The 19,092-nt window shown below is 38.3% G+C and overlaps 1 pseudogene; it reads right to left on the reverse strand.

Annotated features, from left to right (window-relative positions):
* Positions 1-206: 206 nt before the first annotated feature.
* The window catches only part of LOC139808082 (disintegrin and metalloproteinase domain-containing protein 10-like), a 60,191-nt pseudogene continuing 41,305 nt past the window's right edge, over positions 207-19,092 (reverse strand).

The following is a 19,092-nucleotide window of genomic DNA, read 5'->3' on the forward strand; positions in this document are numbered from 1 at the left end:
CATTTTAAGTAATTCTATTAATTTTATCATATTTAATTTATAACAAGTATTTCTCAGTCCCAAAAATAGTCCCTTCTATTTATCCATAAAAATCAGGACATATTATTTTATTTATGAGGCTTGTACTAAATAAAAACGTGCTTTACTATATACCACACACGTGTGTGCTCGTTTTCTCTTGCGCGGTCGTAGCTTCTTCGTTCCTCCACATTTCGTCTAGTATTTATTGGTATACAGGTATGTACATATCTCGCCGGCGCGGGGTTTTCCCGCGAGAGCTCCTCCGTTATATTTTGTACAAAGTCCGTGTAAAAATACAGCAGCCCCATCTTATATCAATTATAAGTTTATGTGATACGCGATAAGAGTTAAAATAATAACAGTCTCGCCTCTCGGACGTATCAAATATTCCGAATAGGTTCGGATCGAGACCACTTGTGCCCTCGACTTTGTTCGGATCCGAGTGTTGTGTGTTGTGTCATTTGGCATGCGGGGGGACACGTGCGATCCCACCACCCCGCCACTAATCATTAAATGGAACAAGAAGCACTCGAGCTTAACGGGAATGACTACGGCATTTAACTGTAGGTACGAGCAATCAATTTGTTGAGTGGGCGCCTAGTCGGCTCAGCCCTATCGTCACTCGCGGATCAAAAATAGTGTGTTCAGCTACGACTACTGAACTAAGATGCTTTCTCAGATCATACGACGAGCACACATACATACGGGAAAGTTTTATACACTGGTACGGCAACACCAGCAATTTTCCCTGCTAGATAATTCGCACGACAGTCTTCGAGATCAGCTACTATCCTTTTACAAAAGTAAATCAATCTTCCCGCGTAAAATAAACGGAGTTAGAAGGAATCTAATTTCCATTGGAAACTTTTTAACTTTGTTATTCTGTTCTTATTCACTTAATTTGAATAGAAATCAAAATTCCTTTTAACGCCAATTATGTTATCTCCTTAAAGTACATGTATGTTTCGTGAAAAGTTTTTGATTCTCTTACTGGTTTTTTCCCTTAACAGTACAACTATAATTATTTTTTTCTAATTTAGTACTAAGAATAAAGTACAGTGGTTAATATATCGTGCGTAGTTCAATTTGTTAAATAAAGAGTTGCGTTTAAGTTTCTATGCTAAAACGTGCATTAATGAAAAAATACGGATGTTGTTATGTGATATTTAAAACAGATTGTTATCTATTTTCCTTTCTAAACTCATTCACGTTTCTCAGTGAACGTTTCGCTTTGATTTCGCTATTAATTGATTATTTTCTCGATTGCTAAATGTCCGTCGACATCTCTAAATGGCACAAAATTCTTCTCGTATGTATATGTTCTCCATCGCGCTCGCCGAATTCTTAGGATCGTTAGAAAACTGTTAATTGCGTAACAATACACACTTACGAATTTGATTCACTTCGCCGCGACTAAGTCTCTCGGTAGACAGACTACACAAGGGTAACAGCTACGTTTTATCATCTACACATTACAGAATCCGAATATCTGAATATTTCTGCCGTCTACTTGCTGATTCTACGATCAAGCTACACGCTTTCTTGTTTTCGCCCTCTTTTCGTTCTTCGCCTCCTTTTTTTTAAATTATAACGCAAATCTTACGACCAAAGCGGAATACGTACTACTTACTTGTACATACGACATATATAAGTATGTATCACAATATATGTGTATATATATATGTATATGTATAGATGCATATAGACACAACGGGGTACGAACGAAGTTAACGAGTGTTCGGATTAATACGGATTAAACGCTCGCCGCGCTCGCACGCGAATTCGTAGCGATTTCTGCGCAGCGACTAGGCACAACAAAGTGAATCGCGCGACATGGCTTATAATCGGTTAAACTGGTTAAAGATTCGGGAATTGAACTGAGATTTCAGTGGATTTAAATGCTGCAGATGCTATATTTCTTTATCCTTTCTTATTCTCTTCTGTTTTCAATGTGTAAAACGTATGATTTTTTCAAATATCTCAAATAGCTTATAAATTAAAAATTAACTTCTTACTCAAAGTTAAGAATTACGTTAAGATAAATTCCCCTTTTATAGAACGCGTCCAATTTATAAAATAAATCCCATTAAATTAAATTTTATTCAATCCACGATATAGCATCGAGAATTTAACTCATCGAAATGACATCGATTTCAATTCCCGATTAATTTAAGACAGGATATAACACAGCTCGGTCTTAAAAGTAAAAGCACGCTTCCTTAAAATTTAAGCAATTCTGTCTAAGGGTTCATGTAAAAGTAACATCACATCTTCTTATGAATTAAGTACATTTACGGGAGCGTGTGTATGTATGTATATACACACATACACACATACGCGCGCACAAGCGGATCTTTCTGGCGAATTGTTGAATTATGAACACCAGCTTCGCAGTTGTAGAACTAATTATGGACGTACAAAATACGGTCGGCCACGTATAGTTACCGCATTAGACAAAGCACAATTTTTGCGAAGTCTTAGCTTACCTATATACGTAATAATTATAAATATTCTTATGAGCTTTGGAAGTTAAAATATCGCTCACTTAACAAATTAGGCTTCAACTTTTTACTTAACAAATGCGTATCAATAGAATATAGCGCTAAGTTTTAATAATTGATTGACACATTCTTTGAAAAGATAAAGAACGAAATAAAATTAATTAGCGATAAGCTTTCTTTAATTCAAAATAGTACATGGTTTGGAGATAAAACTTTCACTCGCCGGAGAAGTAATTCATTTAACTTCGAACAGTGTATATTTTAAATTAAATACGACTTGCTTACGTTAAATTATACAAGTATACGCAGCCATATTAATAATTTTAGTCAAATAGCTTCAATCAAATTAAAAGAAACCTATCAGACCCTGTTTATCATTTAGTAATTTATACGTAAAATGTAACTAGTTATTTTTACGTTATCTCTATCTCTCTCGTTCTCCCGCTGAATAATACTTCTTGTTAAGGAATGATACAAAAATGAATGCCGCCAACGAGCGTATTAATATTATTAATGTTATTATCCTTGAGTATCGAGTCCGTATCGATCCGACCTTGTTACTTTATATACAAAGCGACTCCTCATAGTCTCGACACGTAGAGCCGGTGGTATGAGAAGTCGGCGATCGTAAACGGATCTTAAAGAGGATGCATTAACCGTACTCATACGTGTTGGCTAATAAGAGCTAGTTTAGTTGATTTCATAACGATTAACCAAGCCGGCTTATCGCGGTTTGTCGTCATGGGTGAAATCGTGGGCAGTTCAGGGGGATCACGGCGACACACCCGAGGGGAATGCACATGAAGCTGACTCGTGAAACGCGAACTCGCAATACTCTGTATCGAGATATGCTTTTAGCTCGAGTGCACGTGCCGCGAGCGCAAGGAACTTAAACTCGGCAAATACATTCGACAATGCGTTGCAAAAGAACATCAATTAAGCAGAATCGATAGAAGTCCATTTTGTAAATGTATGAATTTTAAAACGCTTGTAATACGAAACAAATGGTAACCGTATCTCCTCAATTTAATTTTGAAATTAAAAATGTTTTCTTCTACTTTAAGTATTGTACAGTAAATTTGATTATATGGATATTTTTCTGCAGAAATTTCTTTGACAAAAGAAATTTAATTATAAAAGAACAATTATCTATCGATTCTAATTAATCAATTATCTTTTGCAGAGCGAACAGGAATGTCTGAGCGATAAAACATATGTACAAATAGAAGTTACATTCAGAAATGCGGTCAGACATGTAAGAGGCATAAGTATACCAAATGATAGCACCAGATATTGGATTTCAACATTTGAAGATCGAGTATGAAATAGGAGAAACAGCACGTCTCCACCGTTAACAATCACGAGCAACGAAAATCGCCAAAAGTCGGCGTAATGGGTGTCACTGAAGATATTTTGTATAGTCTTAAAAATATAAGCAATATCCGTTGTCGGCTCGTCTCGTGATTCTCACGGATGTACTGAAGATGCAAAGTATATCCGATAAGAAGCTTCACGAGATGCGATTAGAAATTGTCGACAATAGGAACCACGAGTGAATAATAACGTTATTTTAACGTTACAGGCAGATCGGGCGGGCGAAGAAACAAGAGACCCTCTCGACGATCTGTTCGGAACTTGCCTGACATTCTACGGTTTCTTCCATCAATGTCAGATCAGCTCTGATACATTAAGTGGTACATTAAGTGTTGTTCCTCTACGTCGATACCATAGCCCTAGCTAGTACGTTACATTATAGCAATAGCTATAATATAGAGTTACGTGTTAATTATATCATAGCTAAAGATATAATGTCGCAATTTTATAATGTATTTTAGCTATATTATAGCTAGGGCCATAATATAAAGTATATAATAGCTATGTTACAGCTAGGGTTAAAATATAGAGTATCTTATAGCCGTATCATAGCAACGACCGTAATGTAGTGTCTGTTACGACTACATTATAACTAGGGCTATAATCTCAAAGGGAGCGACTAATAAAAGTTAGTCAATCAAGGCTGCCGACGCAATTTTGTCATCCTCTTACGACCGATATATCGCCATTTAAATGAAAACTACGCCATTTCTCAGACGTGATTTTCCCTAAGCGTCAGAAAAGAGGGTACAGAGTAACAGCACAGGCACAGTGTAAAGAGACTTTAAGATAAAGCATTACTTTCGACGTCCCAAAATACCGCGTTTGCATTTTGAGATTAATGTTGCGCACTGATCCCTGAAAATTTAAAGCTACCATCGAAAACGAATTGTAATCTGCATTCATAGCATAGTTCCGGGAAATATTAGACGAGTAGATCAATATTTATATATTTGCGGCGCTTACACCAGTCGCACTTTAAACGATGGATTTGGCCCCTTTCTTTGGAAGAAGAAAACTGGCTTGATCGTTGAAAAACTAACGCCGACACATTTTATACGTTCGTCAGCGCAAATTCCGTTCATCGCAATCGCGCGTGAGAAACGTTCATCGCCGATCACAGCGCGAACGTTCGCAAACGTATAATCTGTCGCCGCGCTATTGCTCCACTCTAGAGATGCGGAAAGGAAGAATGACGAAAATCAATGTCACGTCTTTGCGACGTGTGCTTATAGAGCGAACAGTTGAAAGAAAAACAAACCAAGATTGTTCGATAAATCGGGCAACTAAACGAATCTTCCCTTCCACGTTCTCGGACGGGATTTTTCCACGCACGAGCTAGCTATTCAACGCGAAACTATCTATCATCGCGCGCATCCTAAAGTATTATTTATTCTCGCGCTCGGATACAAGGGATGAAATTATGCAAGACCTACTTAGTCGCGTAGCGATTCGAAATAAACTCAAACAATATCGAAATCCATGGTCACGTGTCCGAGAAGAGAAACTCGCTCTCGGATAGCAGTACTTCCAGATCGGAGGGTACGGTGTGCAAGTCGGAGTTGGCCGGTTCCGGCAGATCACCGCCGCTGTTTCCGATGCCGGTAGGAGCGATTTGTCGTGCTCTGCCTATCCTAACTCGATCTTTCCTCTTGACCGTTCGCAGAAGCACCCCGGTCCTCGGCAGTTTCGTCGTTCTGCTATTCGTATGATTTACAGCTGTGGCCGGTGCCTGCGCTACTTTATCGGACTTGCGTAGCTTTACGCTGAACCGGAACGGCGGCTTGTACACCACCTGAAGCCTCGCACGTTCCTTCCTGGCGAGGGAATTCGACGAGTTCTTCAATTCCGCACCAGCCCTTCCAGTTTCCGCACCAGGACGTCGAGTGGCTGTCAACGCCTGTTGCCTCGACACCGGCACTCTGGACCCCACTGCTCCTCCGCTAACCGTCAGACCCACCGGGGTCGACTTGCTTTTCGGCAAACCATTGACGTTGGTCCGTGCACCGATTTCTGGTCGGCATTGCGAAGATGCCAATAACCAAGAGCGCACCTTGCTTTTAGGATCAGCGTTTGTTTCTGGTTCCTTATCCGTTTGCATTGCCGAATAGTCGATCACCTCCTTTCTATGTGTCTTCTTACGCTTCCTCTTGTCATTATCGCCGCCGCTGCCGCCGGCCGGATTATTGCTGGTACTTTGTCCTTTATCTCTAGCCGATGTAATCTTCTTCCGTTTGTTCTCCTGCGCTGCAGCAGCCGCAACTTCGGCCGGTCTTTTTCGCGCAAAATCGTCCACCTGTCCGGTAGATGATCTCTTCGTCTGTTGGTTTTGCTGTTTCTTCTTGGCGTCCTTTAAATGCAAACAAAAAACTTAAGAATTTAAATTTCGAGATACAAATATTAAATTAATATATTAATATAATCAAATTATTATATTAATACATCGATAATTAAAATAAACAAGTCTATTTTCTAATTCTCTTATTTAAATTAATTTTACCTTAGACTTGTCCGCGTGTCCACCATCTTTATGTTTGCGATGACACCTCTTTTCTCTGACCTTCTTACTAAGAGGAAGTTTGGCACGTGCCGGTGGATGCACCGTCACTCCTTCCGTACCTTCCGGTGGAAGCCGTACCGTTTCCGTCGTAGAACTGTGGATTATCGTGACGGACTTTAGCTTCAGGTCCGGTCGTTTGCCCAGTAATCTCATGCTGGCCACCTAAAAGAAAAGAAAGAAATCTTACGTGCTTGTAAATAAATTTATATTTTATTTATTTTTTCATTGACAAGAATTGGCAGAAATACAAAAAAATAACATATATATCATATATATATATATATATATATATATATATATATATGTACATTTCTTTACATATTTATTAGGCGATATTTTATTAATAAAAATAATTTACAATATGTAATTACATAATGTAATTTACAATAGAAATTCAAATCACTACTTTATTCAAAGCTTTAATTAAAGTTTATGTTATCTAGAATACGGCAGCCACAAGAATTTTTGCTTCTACGTGATACTTTAATCAGTAATCTAATTAAATGTACGCACCGCAGGGGGAAAGGTACTCGGAAAGGTACAACAATGCAATAGCAAATAATTTTTGTAAAAAGCAATTAATCTCCAATTATTTTACAACAAATATTATTAGATTTCGATAGCCTACTATGCATGTGTCCCTACACTTACTCTCAGCATTGTATTTATCTCTTTTCCTTAGTCGTTTCTGAACATTTTTAACATATATAATTATATGAAATTATTGTTTTTTGCGCTTATTTTAACAAAAATATATTTGTTCTATAGACTTGTTTAATGCAACAATCTCATCAAACTAGTTATTAATTAAAAATAATAAATTAAAATAATAAACAATAGAAAAATTAATTAAATTTTTATTTTTAAAATATAATCAAGTACATGAATTTAAGAGAAATGTAGGTGATGTTTTTATACATACCAGCAACGATATCGCTATTAAAACTATCAGAGCGGCTGCATACCAATGTTCAGCGACCCACCGTCTGAAAGTAGCGAGGCTCTCGTCGGATAATAAGAGCTTCCTTAAAGTTGCTAATGGACCGCTTGGATCAACCTAAATAAAATATTTTAATTAACGCCGTTACCTACTATCTTCCACTATCTTCTGTGACCAAGTTCCATTTACCTCACGACATTTTTGAAAGACATCACAGTAGCCATTATAATCGTTACACGGAGTTCCTGGTTTCGAGAACATGTCGGGAATATCATATGGCGGGGAGTTCCAGTCGAAAGACGATCTGCGAAGAAAAGTAATTGAATTTAACAAATTTTTTATGCAAATTGATCGACGAAATAATATTTAATACGAGATAAACATACAGGCACGGTTGATTTTCCCCGGGAAGTCGACAACATAACTCGCAAGCCTTCGTCGGCGGATCGCTCGGGCCTGGTATGCATTGGCAAGATTCCAATCCGTATGCCAAGCAAATGCTGCCAGTGCACTCCTGTGAAACACAAGTTTCGCGCACGTGAGACAGATCATATTTATTCATTTAATAAGAGCACGTGTACGGTTTTTAATAAGACTGATATCTACCCCCATGAAGCAAACCAGTTCACGATTACAGATGGTCTTATTAGGCTTGTTAATGGACGACGGACAATACGGAGAATCACCGTGACAGAAGCTCGCATCGCGGCAGCCGTTGTCATCTCTGCACTTCTCTCCGAAACGGTACTCACATTCGCCAGTACAGCACGGACCCTGAAAAGGAAAGCAAACAGAGCCGTCAAAATTACGTCGTGTTATACGCACGATGCGCCGCGTAATTACGTTATGCATATCTGTGAGTAAATTGCCTCAAGTAAATTTAACAAAATATTGCTTAAATTAATTAATATTTTCGACAAAATAAACGAACATCGAGCGATAAATGTGCATCAGCGAATCTTAATATCTTTTGCATAAAATACTGTATGCAAGTTATTAAACATTATTTATTCATTGCGTTAAATGCGCCTAATCGTGCAACAGAAATTTTATCGAATATTAAAAATATAATGGCTTCATAAAAAATAGATTAAAATGTAGCACATTTTAAAGATAGTACTTTTATAATATACGTATTCTGCTATTAGAATATTTAAACAACTAAATAAACGTTTAAATACATAGCTGGATAAACAGACATTTGAAAATTTGGACGTTTGAACGCTTAACATTTAATATTCAAGATTGAAAAAGCACAAGCGCGGCTACAAGGTCCGGGTTAAATTTTGAGCAAGAAAAGTCGTCCTAAAATTCCCCCGACAATACAGTCCAACTCGCATTTTTTACAAGCGTCATACATACTTGACTAGGACTGCACTTCGAGCCTGGTGTGAGCGTGCACGGGTCTCCGTGGGCGGCGGATAACGGCGCTGGGGAAAGCAGCACGAGTCTCTGCAATCTTCTTCCCAGCCGCAGTCGCACTGCTCGCCCTCCTCCACCACGCCGTTACCGCACAGCGATACTTGCGGTTCTACAATAAACAATGCAGAGTACCGTCAGGGTTAGACCAAACGGGGATAGAATAATTGGACGAGAAGATAGGAGCTGGTGCGATCAATTTCGTTTCGTTGCGACGTCGCGATATATCGCGTTCGCCGTTGCTCCCACGGCATAAAACTCACCGGTGAGCATCCCTTTGGCGAACGTGCCTTGCTGTTGAGCACGGGATTTATGGCGTTCAGGCTGCACGGGCTGAAGCGGTTGTTGTTGCGTTTGTCGCCGCTGGTAGCACGGGCGAACATTATGAAGTTGCCGTCCTCGCCGCCCGGTGTACATTGTTCCGGATCGTGCTGGTCGCGAAAGAACAATGAGATGTATGACGTGAGCGTCATTCGTTTATTGACTGGACAACATCGTATAAAAAGGCCGTGGAATATAGAACGCGCCGTTTTGAACGCGACTAACGGAAGTATGTACGTACCGGTGAGCCAAAGTTGTGGCCGATCTCGTGAGCCAAAGTAACGTGAGAGACCGCAGGCGGTACGTGCTTCCCGTAATTTAATAGGGTCACTATACCGGTGTTCAGTGATTTCATGCTGCCGCGGTAATGCTGCAACGTTATTTCGACAATTATTTTTTATTTATATTTTTTTTTTTCAACTTAAGTTTCATATTCGCGACGATTTCCAGTTCAACGGTTGCGAAAAGAAATCACATCATAAAAAATCAATTTTTTTGTCGGAGTGGATCAGCTGATCGCCATAAATAGGATCGTGCTTCAAATGTAACGTCGATCAGTACACATAAGGATAGATAAATTATTGTAGATTTTTTTAGTCTAAAATTTAATACATTTAAGTTATAATTTAATATATTTTAGTGTAATTCTCATTAAATTTTAGTTACTTCCATACTATTCGTAAATTTATAAAAAATATATATATATAATCGACATTATTTTACAAAAGTCTATTAATACTTTTCACCCACGCATACCCCGTTCTTTTCACACACGCCGCCGGCATTCTTGAGATCGCCTGTCCATGCCAAACCCAGAGTTCCCATCTCGAAATCCCGATACGTGAACATATAAGCCAGACAGAATGCGTCATAATCCTCCTCTATAACAAGGCAAACATCAACGTATTATCAGTTTAGTCCTCATTCGCATATTGACGTATTGACATTACGCCATATTGCGGCTTATTAACAAAGAGCGACAACGAGGTCCTTACCTGAAAAGAGCTCTAAATATTTCTCCACCCCGTAATTGCCTGGGAAACGATAATTAGAATCTCTCAACGCTTCCTCGCTGTGCACTTTGATGCGTTTGATCATGAAGCTGATGTTATCCGACCGCCCGTCTTGATTGAAATCTGAAAGCAGACGTGACGCTGTTCAAAACGCTAGTTGTTTCTTAAATTGCATATTTATCGGAACGGAATAATTCACTTAAACTCGTACATTATTCCAGTTCTGTTTCTTGCACCTAACGTTGACAACTCCCATGTGATTACCGTTCTCTGGTCCAAGCAGAGTAATTCGCGTGTAATATGGAACTCACACAATGTGTGTTATACATAATGGAACACAGTACGGTAATGAAAATACCATATGTACGAATAAACAGACTGGTGTACGTTTTACAACGATATAGAGTAACAAATCATTTATCAAAATACTTTAAACATTTCACACTTTTCGCGAAAAGCATCAAAAACATATCTCGTGTTAATTTTCAAATTATACACGTACAGCTTTAAAAAATGTGTTATATGCTATTGTTTAACATTAAAAAAATTAATTTTTTCGTTATAAAAAAAAAAGATTACAAGAATCAATATTTTTTTAGAATTACATTTTCCATCTAGAATTAAGATTTGTCATAGTTTATATTTTACAACAAGTGTTTCTCAAATTAAATTGAATATTACCGTAGAATTTGAGTAACATTAAACTGGGTTATTCACATGAGTAATGTTCAAAAACTCTGTTTTGCTCTATATCCTCTAATTATTTACTAACTATTTGCTTTTTCGCTCCGGTCTTTGCAATTTCCCGTTTCGTTTATAATTCCATCGCTTTTATCACATTATTTATGTCAAAATTGTAAACGCGAAAAACAAAAAATTTGCATGCACGCGTACGCTGTGTACAAAGAAAATTTATTATTTTTATCGTATTTTCCATATAAATATCACGCTTAATTGTGCTTAATATTAAAACATAAATTGATATAAATTTAAATATCAACGAATAAAAATCGAACGAATGATTTTTCATTAATTCTTTTCTTTTTTATGAATTCCTTCTCGTATTATCATCAACCGCGGCAGAAAGGGTAAAATTCCAGAAAATTTTCATAATTCCCGTAAAGTTCCTCGGCTTTCCTCGAAAAGTCTCTGAATGTCTTCGCTTTTTTTTCTCATTTTACTTCGATATTCCCTGGTCATTTTAAATTAGATTCTCCCAACGTTTTTTCGCGTTCCTCAAGTAGTTTTCAATTTCCTCGACTTTTTTCTCCCCCTCGGCCTTTGCCATCGTCCGTTTTCCCGACCCGCCGCGAAAACTGTTAGGGTAGATCATCTTTCACCGCGCGTTCCGCGTGCGTGCGCGCGCGCACGCGGTATATCGCCGCGAGGAAGAACACCCACCTGTGTATTTGTAGATGGAGTTGACTTTCTGCACGTGCCTCGTCATCACCTCGATACAGGCTTCCTCCGTGCCGTATCGCGCGAAAAACTGATGGTCCGCTTGCAAGTAGAGCATGCAGGTAGTTTTCCGGGGATCTACGGTCGCGCGCTTGTGCAGATGCCTCGCGATCCGATCTTTGCCGCTCGCGCTGCGGACGGGGACGAGAAATAAGGTCGCTTTTATTGCGCGATGAAAAACGCTCTCCGCACTCTCCTCTCGCAACCTCGAGCACCTAGTTCCTCCGAATTCTATTTCAACTTTCGCGACGCTTGTTGTCGTTTGTCGACACACACGTTGCTAGTACTTCGCTAACAATTGACACGTGAATTGACCCAGAAGACAAAATCAACAAACATTTCACGTTAGAGTTGAAACCGTCGTCGCTTGCGCATTGTTTATTGTTCCTTCCTTCATCAAATCAGTCATTTAAAAAAAGAAACGTACGTACATATCACAACAAATTGCATTTTGAGAAAAATAGAGTCTACAATAAATGTTTCTTTATATTACATTTGCTATATGTCCTTTTCCTCCTATTATTTTTTTTAATTTTTTTGTTCTTCGTGCTCTTTAAATAGATCTTTGAAGGTAAAACATTTTACACCGGTACGATCTAGTCCAAACTTTCTCACGCTTTGAAAAATAAGTTCTGTGACGTACGATAAAATGGATTTATTTGCGTGCGTTAAGCAGGAAAAAGGTTCGGGCTTTTTTTTTTCTCACTAGGAATGCAAAATACTCACGCGTCCGTGTACTCGACGTCATTACTCGTTTCCAACGTTAACACCTCGCATTGTTTTCCCTTGAGTAGAGAGCAACGTGCTCGCCGAGCAGGGGCTCGTAGAATGCCTGAGAATTGTTGTACCTATATCTGGAGGAACAGACATCGCGAAGTTTAAATTTACATTTAAAGTCCGCCATATGAAGACTGACATGGAACGCATAATATATGATAATCCCGGCCGGCGGGAGTTCCTTTACACGTGTCTAAATTACAGCGCGTTTGCTAACAGTATGTGCTCTTTTATCATTTTCTTCGTCCGCGAATGTACTTTCATAAAGTAGAAAATATACGAGTAAATATAAGTGCTTGGGAGAATGTCTTAATAAGGGCGCAGCCATTACGTCGCTTATATATTACTTGAATTAATCAAAAAATATATATCAAATTAAAATATATATATAAAGTCTTTAAACACGCGAGAAATCATCTTAACACAATCGTATCAAAACCAACCATCTAATATTTAAAAAAATTCTATGCAAAATAAGCTATAAATATGTAATTCTAGAAGACAACTTTAAATTAAATATGAACGCACGCCTGTCGACAAAAAAAGATTATACACATATCATCATAATTCGAGTCTTAAATATATTTTATAAACTAAGAAAGCTTCGCGAACACTATTTTGACGTCATCGTCAAACTGAAAACAATCGACCTGGATTTGGTCAAAAATACGGGAAGCAGAAAAAAAAAATTAAACTCAAAACTCGTTATCATGATTTGAGGGATGGTTTACATCCTCATCTACATCGACGATCGTCGCTTAGCGATTCGAGAGAAATAGAACTCACCTATCGAAGGAATCACGAAGAGACCCCTTTTGATGCAGCTGATGACTGGCACAGGGTAATGGATGTGGCGGGGTGGTGACGTCGGAGGTGCGATAAGCTATGCTGTGATAGGGCGGCGACGTGTCTTCATTTTTATTCAAATACCTGCTCGTCGGCTCGATATAGTACTCCTCGAATCTGGTCACGACACTGCCGTCGAAGAGACCGTCCTGTGTAACGACGCCCTGCACCACGGCGCTCTCGTCATCTGTGAAGAGAACAGGACACGATGCCGGTTAATAAAGAATCAGCAATTGAATTTGTAGAGAAAAAAGGGATCGTTTACATCATATAGATTCAATCAACATATAACTGACAATTTTTATCACCTTTCCCCATTATTAAATATTTAAACTCGTGGGTAATAATTAATATGCAATATATGCATGTAAATATTATATACATACAGTCTGCATACAAATATATAATATTGTATAAGATAATATAATCTATACACGTATTTTATAATTTTTATAAATATTAACAATTAAATGCTTTCACGTTTTCCGGCTAAAACTTGACCCTCCATTTAATTTATTATCTGTTTTACACAATTTCACAAAATTTGTAAACTATTATAAATTTTCTTTTTAACATAATTATTAATAAATATTTCAGTTTATTATACCATAAATAAATAATCATATCAATTCTTTTTCATGTTATACTCATACGAGAAATAGATCGTTTTTCATAAATTCGAGATACGTACATGTTAACAGTATTTTTCCACGAAAATCTGGCGTATTTTAATAACGCTCGCAAGAATTGAGATTACTAAACCCATTATTAATAGTTTCCGCGGAGATGGATTCGCGTTGAATGTGCGGCGATATAACCCCGCAGCTACCTTTTAAATCTGCGAAAATACGAGGGCGAATCGCGACGGCAGAAGACTCGTTCCCACGGTGCATATAAAGTTACCGTCGCGGGGTTAATTATATTTGTAGAAGCTTTCGTTTCTCCGTGTCGTCGTGCTTTCATTATTTCTTATGAAATTTTTGCGACTTCGCCCGAGTTTAGCGAAGGCACGCGGTGAGAAAGGGAAGAGGTATATGGTAACTTTTCGGACGGAATTAGAAAGGATTGCCAGGTATTTAGGATCCGAGGACGAGCCATAACTTCGTTTCGTTTCGCTTCGCGCCGTACAAATTCCATCCGGGCGGTTCAACTTCCTGAGCGAAACGACGGATTTCCGTGGAAAATTCTTGAAATCGAAGTTTGCCGTCACAGCGACAAGAAATTCCTTCTATTTGCTCTATCGCCGTCGCTAATGCGCGATGTAGCTTTGCGTAATTTAAGCATAAAATATGTGCAAATCTCATGCAAATAATGTGGGTTAGGTAATCGAACCGCGATAAGTAGGCTATGAAATAACATTATTAAATAATTAAATAAAACTCCTAAATTCTAAATAAATATATTAGTCTCTTAATACATTAAGATTTTATGTAAAACGTTTAATTTCCAAAATATAGACGTTTAAATGCAAAATTCGACCAAAGATTAGTTATATATTTCCATTCTACTCTATTTTCTTCTTTCTGTGACAAGAGGGTGCACTGATACAACAATAACAGAAAGATTGAAATTTATCTGGTAAAAGCAGCGTGTACTGGAACTGTCGCTCAATATATGTACGTCGCTTCCGATACAATTTTGTAAAAACGTCGCAGATTGACGGAGTAGAAACTTGAGTGGAAGACGGAAAATCATGACCTCGGAGGATCAAGTCTCTTGGTTCGAAGCGAAATTTCCCGGGTAAAACGTGGGTAGATTCTAGGAATTCCAATCGTCAATCATAGACGATATTCCGGACTATCGCTAAAGGAAAGATAAATCGACTAAAGTGCTATCGCGAAGTCGGAGAAATTTACGGCCGCGTGTTACTTCCTACAAGTAATTGTTTGGATCCCTTTGGTTGTTGGCGCGCGGCGGATCCGTAAATTCACCCTTCATGGTAATCGATACCCTATCCGCCCCGATAAAAGGGACAATCAGCAGCGGGGTTTTATATCGCGGGGCAATTTAACTCCGGGCGCAAAAGAAAACAATTTGCGCGTGAATAAAAATAAGGTATACAAACATGTTAGATGTTATAAGAAGCTAATTTATCACATTTAAGCTTATCGCTCTTTTTTATTTACCCTTTTAGAACGATTTGTAACTTTCTACTTGAGATTGCAGAAATTGCATCGATTTAGCAAGAAAACTCGAAATATATTTCTAGACAAATTTTAATTCAAATCGAAAATAGGAATATAAAATTAAACGCAAATTTGAAAATAAAGAACAAGACACAAAGTCAAACATTATTTCAATAATAAAAAATTACTGAACAAATCTAACTTAATTTATAAATTGAATAGTATACCTATATTAAATATCAATTTGTCAATAAATAATTTTACCTTGCATTTTATTTGATTTCATTTATATAAGAAACTTCGGGAAAGAATTAAACAATAAACTTGCAATATTTTTAATATCTGATACGTTATTTATTTTTAAATATAATCTTAATATAAAATTGATTCTCTCTTAAATTTAAAGTCGAGAGTAAATGTAGACGAGAAATTTAATATTGAAATGTTTTTCTATTTCTTTGTAGAGATAGAAATTTACTTTTATATGAAGTATCTTGTATATAAAGTATATAAACATATCATATATATATATCTTCCAAGTTTTCTAAATTATGCTTTTCTTTGATCAATTTTTTCTCAGCGAAGATATAAGTCATAATGACATCTTTCTCAGTTTTGCAATATTATCTATATATCTATAACTATATATAATTTTTAATATCATACTACAAAATAAAACTCTCTTAAATTAAATCGCATTCAAACTTAAATAAGATAGCAAAAGTCTCATTACTAATTTGCACCCTTTGCAATCTTCTCGAAAGATTAAAAGTCTTGTCATTTTTCTTAAACTGACCTCGGACTACTCAGGGAACTCGTGGCTAAAATACCAACTAGTGATTTTCAGGCATGCCGCGAAGACGATTGCTCCTTTTTCCCGACCGCAAGAACGTCGTCGATTAGAGCCGAGGAAGAGACAGCAGCGCGATGTCGGGGATGCTTAGCGAATTTCAGATCCAGGTGGAATTCCGCGATCGGTTTGTCTAGAAAAACGCGGGGATTCTCCTTCTTCCAATCTACGGAGCTTCCGCGGCTAATTTGATCCCATTTCGCGCGATAGCTTAAGCGTGAACGACGATTCCCCGCGGGGGACGAGTTGGAAAACATAATCGATGTGCAACGGCGTCGTGTCGTCTCTTCTTCTTTCTCCCGACGAGAGATCGCAGATAGAAAGTGGACCTCCCGCGAGAGGCTCGATAGTGAACCTTGGATGGGGAACGAGGAGGAAAAGTAAACGCGTAGGAAACACGGGGAGAAACTAGGCTATCGCCAGATTAAATTCGATCGCCGCGGCTTTGACGCAGGTCGAGGTCAAATCTTCCGCTCTGCGGATACTGTCCAGATTATACAATCTACAAATCGGGGCATCTCAACGCAGTAATTTAATTCTCAAAATATATAGAAATACTTTTTTTGTGCGCGGTAATTGAATAGGTTAGATTAAATTTTAACAAAAAAAATATGAATAATTTTTGTAACTCTTCAACACTCTTAAACACAAAAGGATACACAATCCTAATGTGTATCTTGTCGAATATCTCGAGATATATTCATTAGGATGTAAAAATCGACTATAACGACGCCGACTGTCAAGACGTGGCAATAATTACAATGTTGCTTATTTCGCTAATTAGATATAATTATAAATTAGATAAATACATTGTGTTCCACAGGAAGAAGAGAGATGTGGAGAATCAACGAATTAAAGACGGCCGGTACTCTACTGCGTCCGCGCTTTTGATAGTATTTCGTCGGCTTTTTTTCACGTTTGAGCCCTCAAAGCAAAGAGCTACAGCTTAATCTCCAGCGAGCGAGCATGAGATCTCAAACAGGTGTGAGGGGTGCAGATGGAAGGCTACTCTTTTTCCTGAACGGCAAAGAACGGATAAGGATAAACGGGGGAAATACCATAATTGCATGGTAATTAAAAAATACGCTGAGAAAATACTAATTACACGAAAGCACGATCGTAATACCAACGCGTAATACCAACGAGTAAAGCGAGGAATAGAGAATATCAAAGGTAAAGAGAAAAAAAACGAGATTGTGGAAAAATACTCTGTCCCCCCCCTCCCTCCCTATGACGAAGGGTAAGCGAAGATAAAGACGAGGAAAACGTGATAATTGCGTGGTAATTAATAAATACATTAGAGAAGTACTGATTGCATGCAAATGATAATAACTATTAAACGCTTAAAGCGATAATAAGCGCAAGATAAAAAGCTGAAAAGCAGAAAAAGAGCATGAAAAGAGGAAAGATATTTTCCCCACGATTTAAAAAAAGGGAACAAAAGTGAAGAATTAAATTTTCCCATAATTGCGCCGTAATTAATAAATTACGAGGCAAACGTAGACTAACGATATAAATTATCATATTGTACAGTATATCCGCGATTATCGACGATAATGGCAGAGTACAGTAGCAAAGGGCGGAGAACTGCGAGAATTAAAAGAACGTTACTTCTTTTCTACGGTCCAAAAAAAGGAAGCAAACGGAGGGATAAGTACAAAGAAAGTATAATAGCAATTAATAAACGTATTTAAGAGAGACTACCAATTGTGCCAGATGGAAAATGTGAATGCTGAAGTGCAGGGGAAGCAGCGTGCTATAAGGGCAGGAAAACAACACGATGGACAAATAAAAGTACGGAGATTATAAAACTGTCTGCATATGACCGCCAACGGTGCATCATCCATTTGATATAGCTTTTGTCCAGGACCCGCGGGCTGCCATGCCGGTTGCTCGAGACAAAAAAAAGAGAGAATGAGGAAGAATCTGCGCCCCGCAGCTTAATCGAGTCTCATCCCGACGCGACAGTTTGGACAGGCGTAAAGCGGATAAAGTAGATCGCGCATGTCGACGTTGGGGAAAACAAAGAAAAATTGATATAAATACGGGATACGGCTGGACCGCAAGATACGTGTGGGAATAAATAGGGAAAAGTGGGGTGTACAATTAAATGCGACGGCGAAAGATGAAACTCTCATCTCTCGTCAAAATTTTGCATTCATTCGTGATTTCCGTAAAATCAATTGACTCGCAAAATTTAAGAAAAAAAAGTTACACGCGGCTGGATGCGTCGACGCGACAGGCAGCTTTGAATTTGAAACTTTGTTCGACTGCGGAATCGGTATACCTATTTGGTGGATGTTCAAATTCTACTTGTCGCGATGTGGATACAGTCGCGTTCGTATGGCGCGTGTTATATACGTTGATCAGAAACGCCTTAAGCGTGGCCGGCTCGATAGAAATGGCGGTGTTAAGCTCACGTTACAGTCTGTCGCCGACACGCCGCGTTGTAGCATATAACGTACAATCGTAGTTGTATGTACGCCGGCAATTTATCAATTATTCATCGCGGCGTTCACGTTCGCGAAATATTATTCAGCGCGGTCGCGCGATAGTCAAATTCCCTCGTTACACGTTACACGGTTTTACGCGTCGACGCGAGACGCGAGAAAAACATTTCCTCCCTTTTCCAAAGAGAATCGACTTCTGAAAGTAATCCCGGTGGAAGAAGCTGGTTAAGTCGGAATGACTTTAAGAAAAGAGAGATTGGACATATAGATAGAGACAGAACGGAGAAAGAACGGGTGGAAGCCATTGGAAGAAAAAGCATTTAACTCGAACGATGACAGTTAACTCATTTAATCAGCGCTGACAGACTACGGAATATTTAAAAAAGTCCTGACGTATTCGACGAATAAATTTCGTCGTAGTAATTTTGTCTTCAAC

The sequence above is a fragment of the Temnothorax longispinosus genome, chromosome 2 (genome assembly GCF_030848805.1).
Source record: "Temnothorax longispinosus isolate EJ_2023e chromosome 2, Tlon_JGU_v1, whole genome shotgun sequence".
Taxonomy (NCBI): Eukaryota; Metazoa; Arthropoda; class Insecta; order Hymenoptera; family Formicidae; genus Temnothorax; species Temnothorax longispinosus.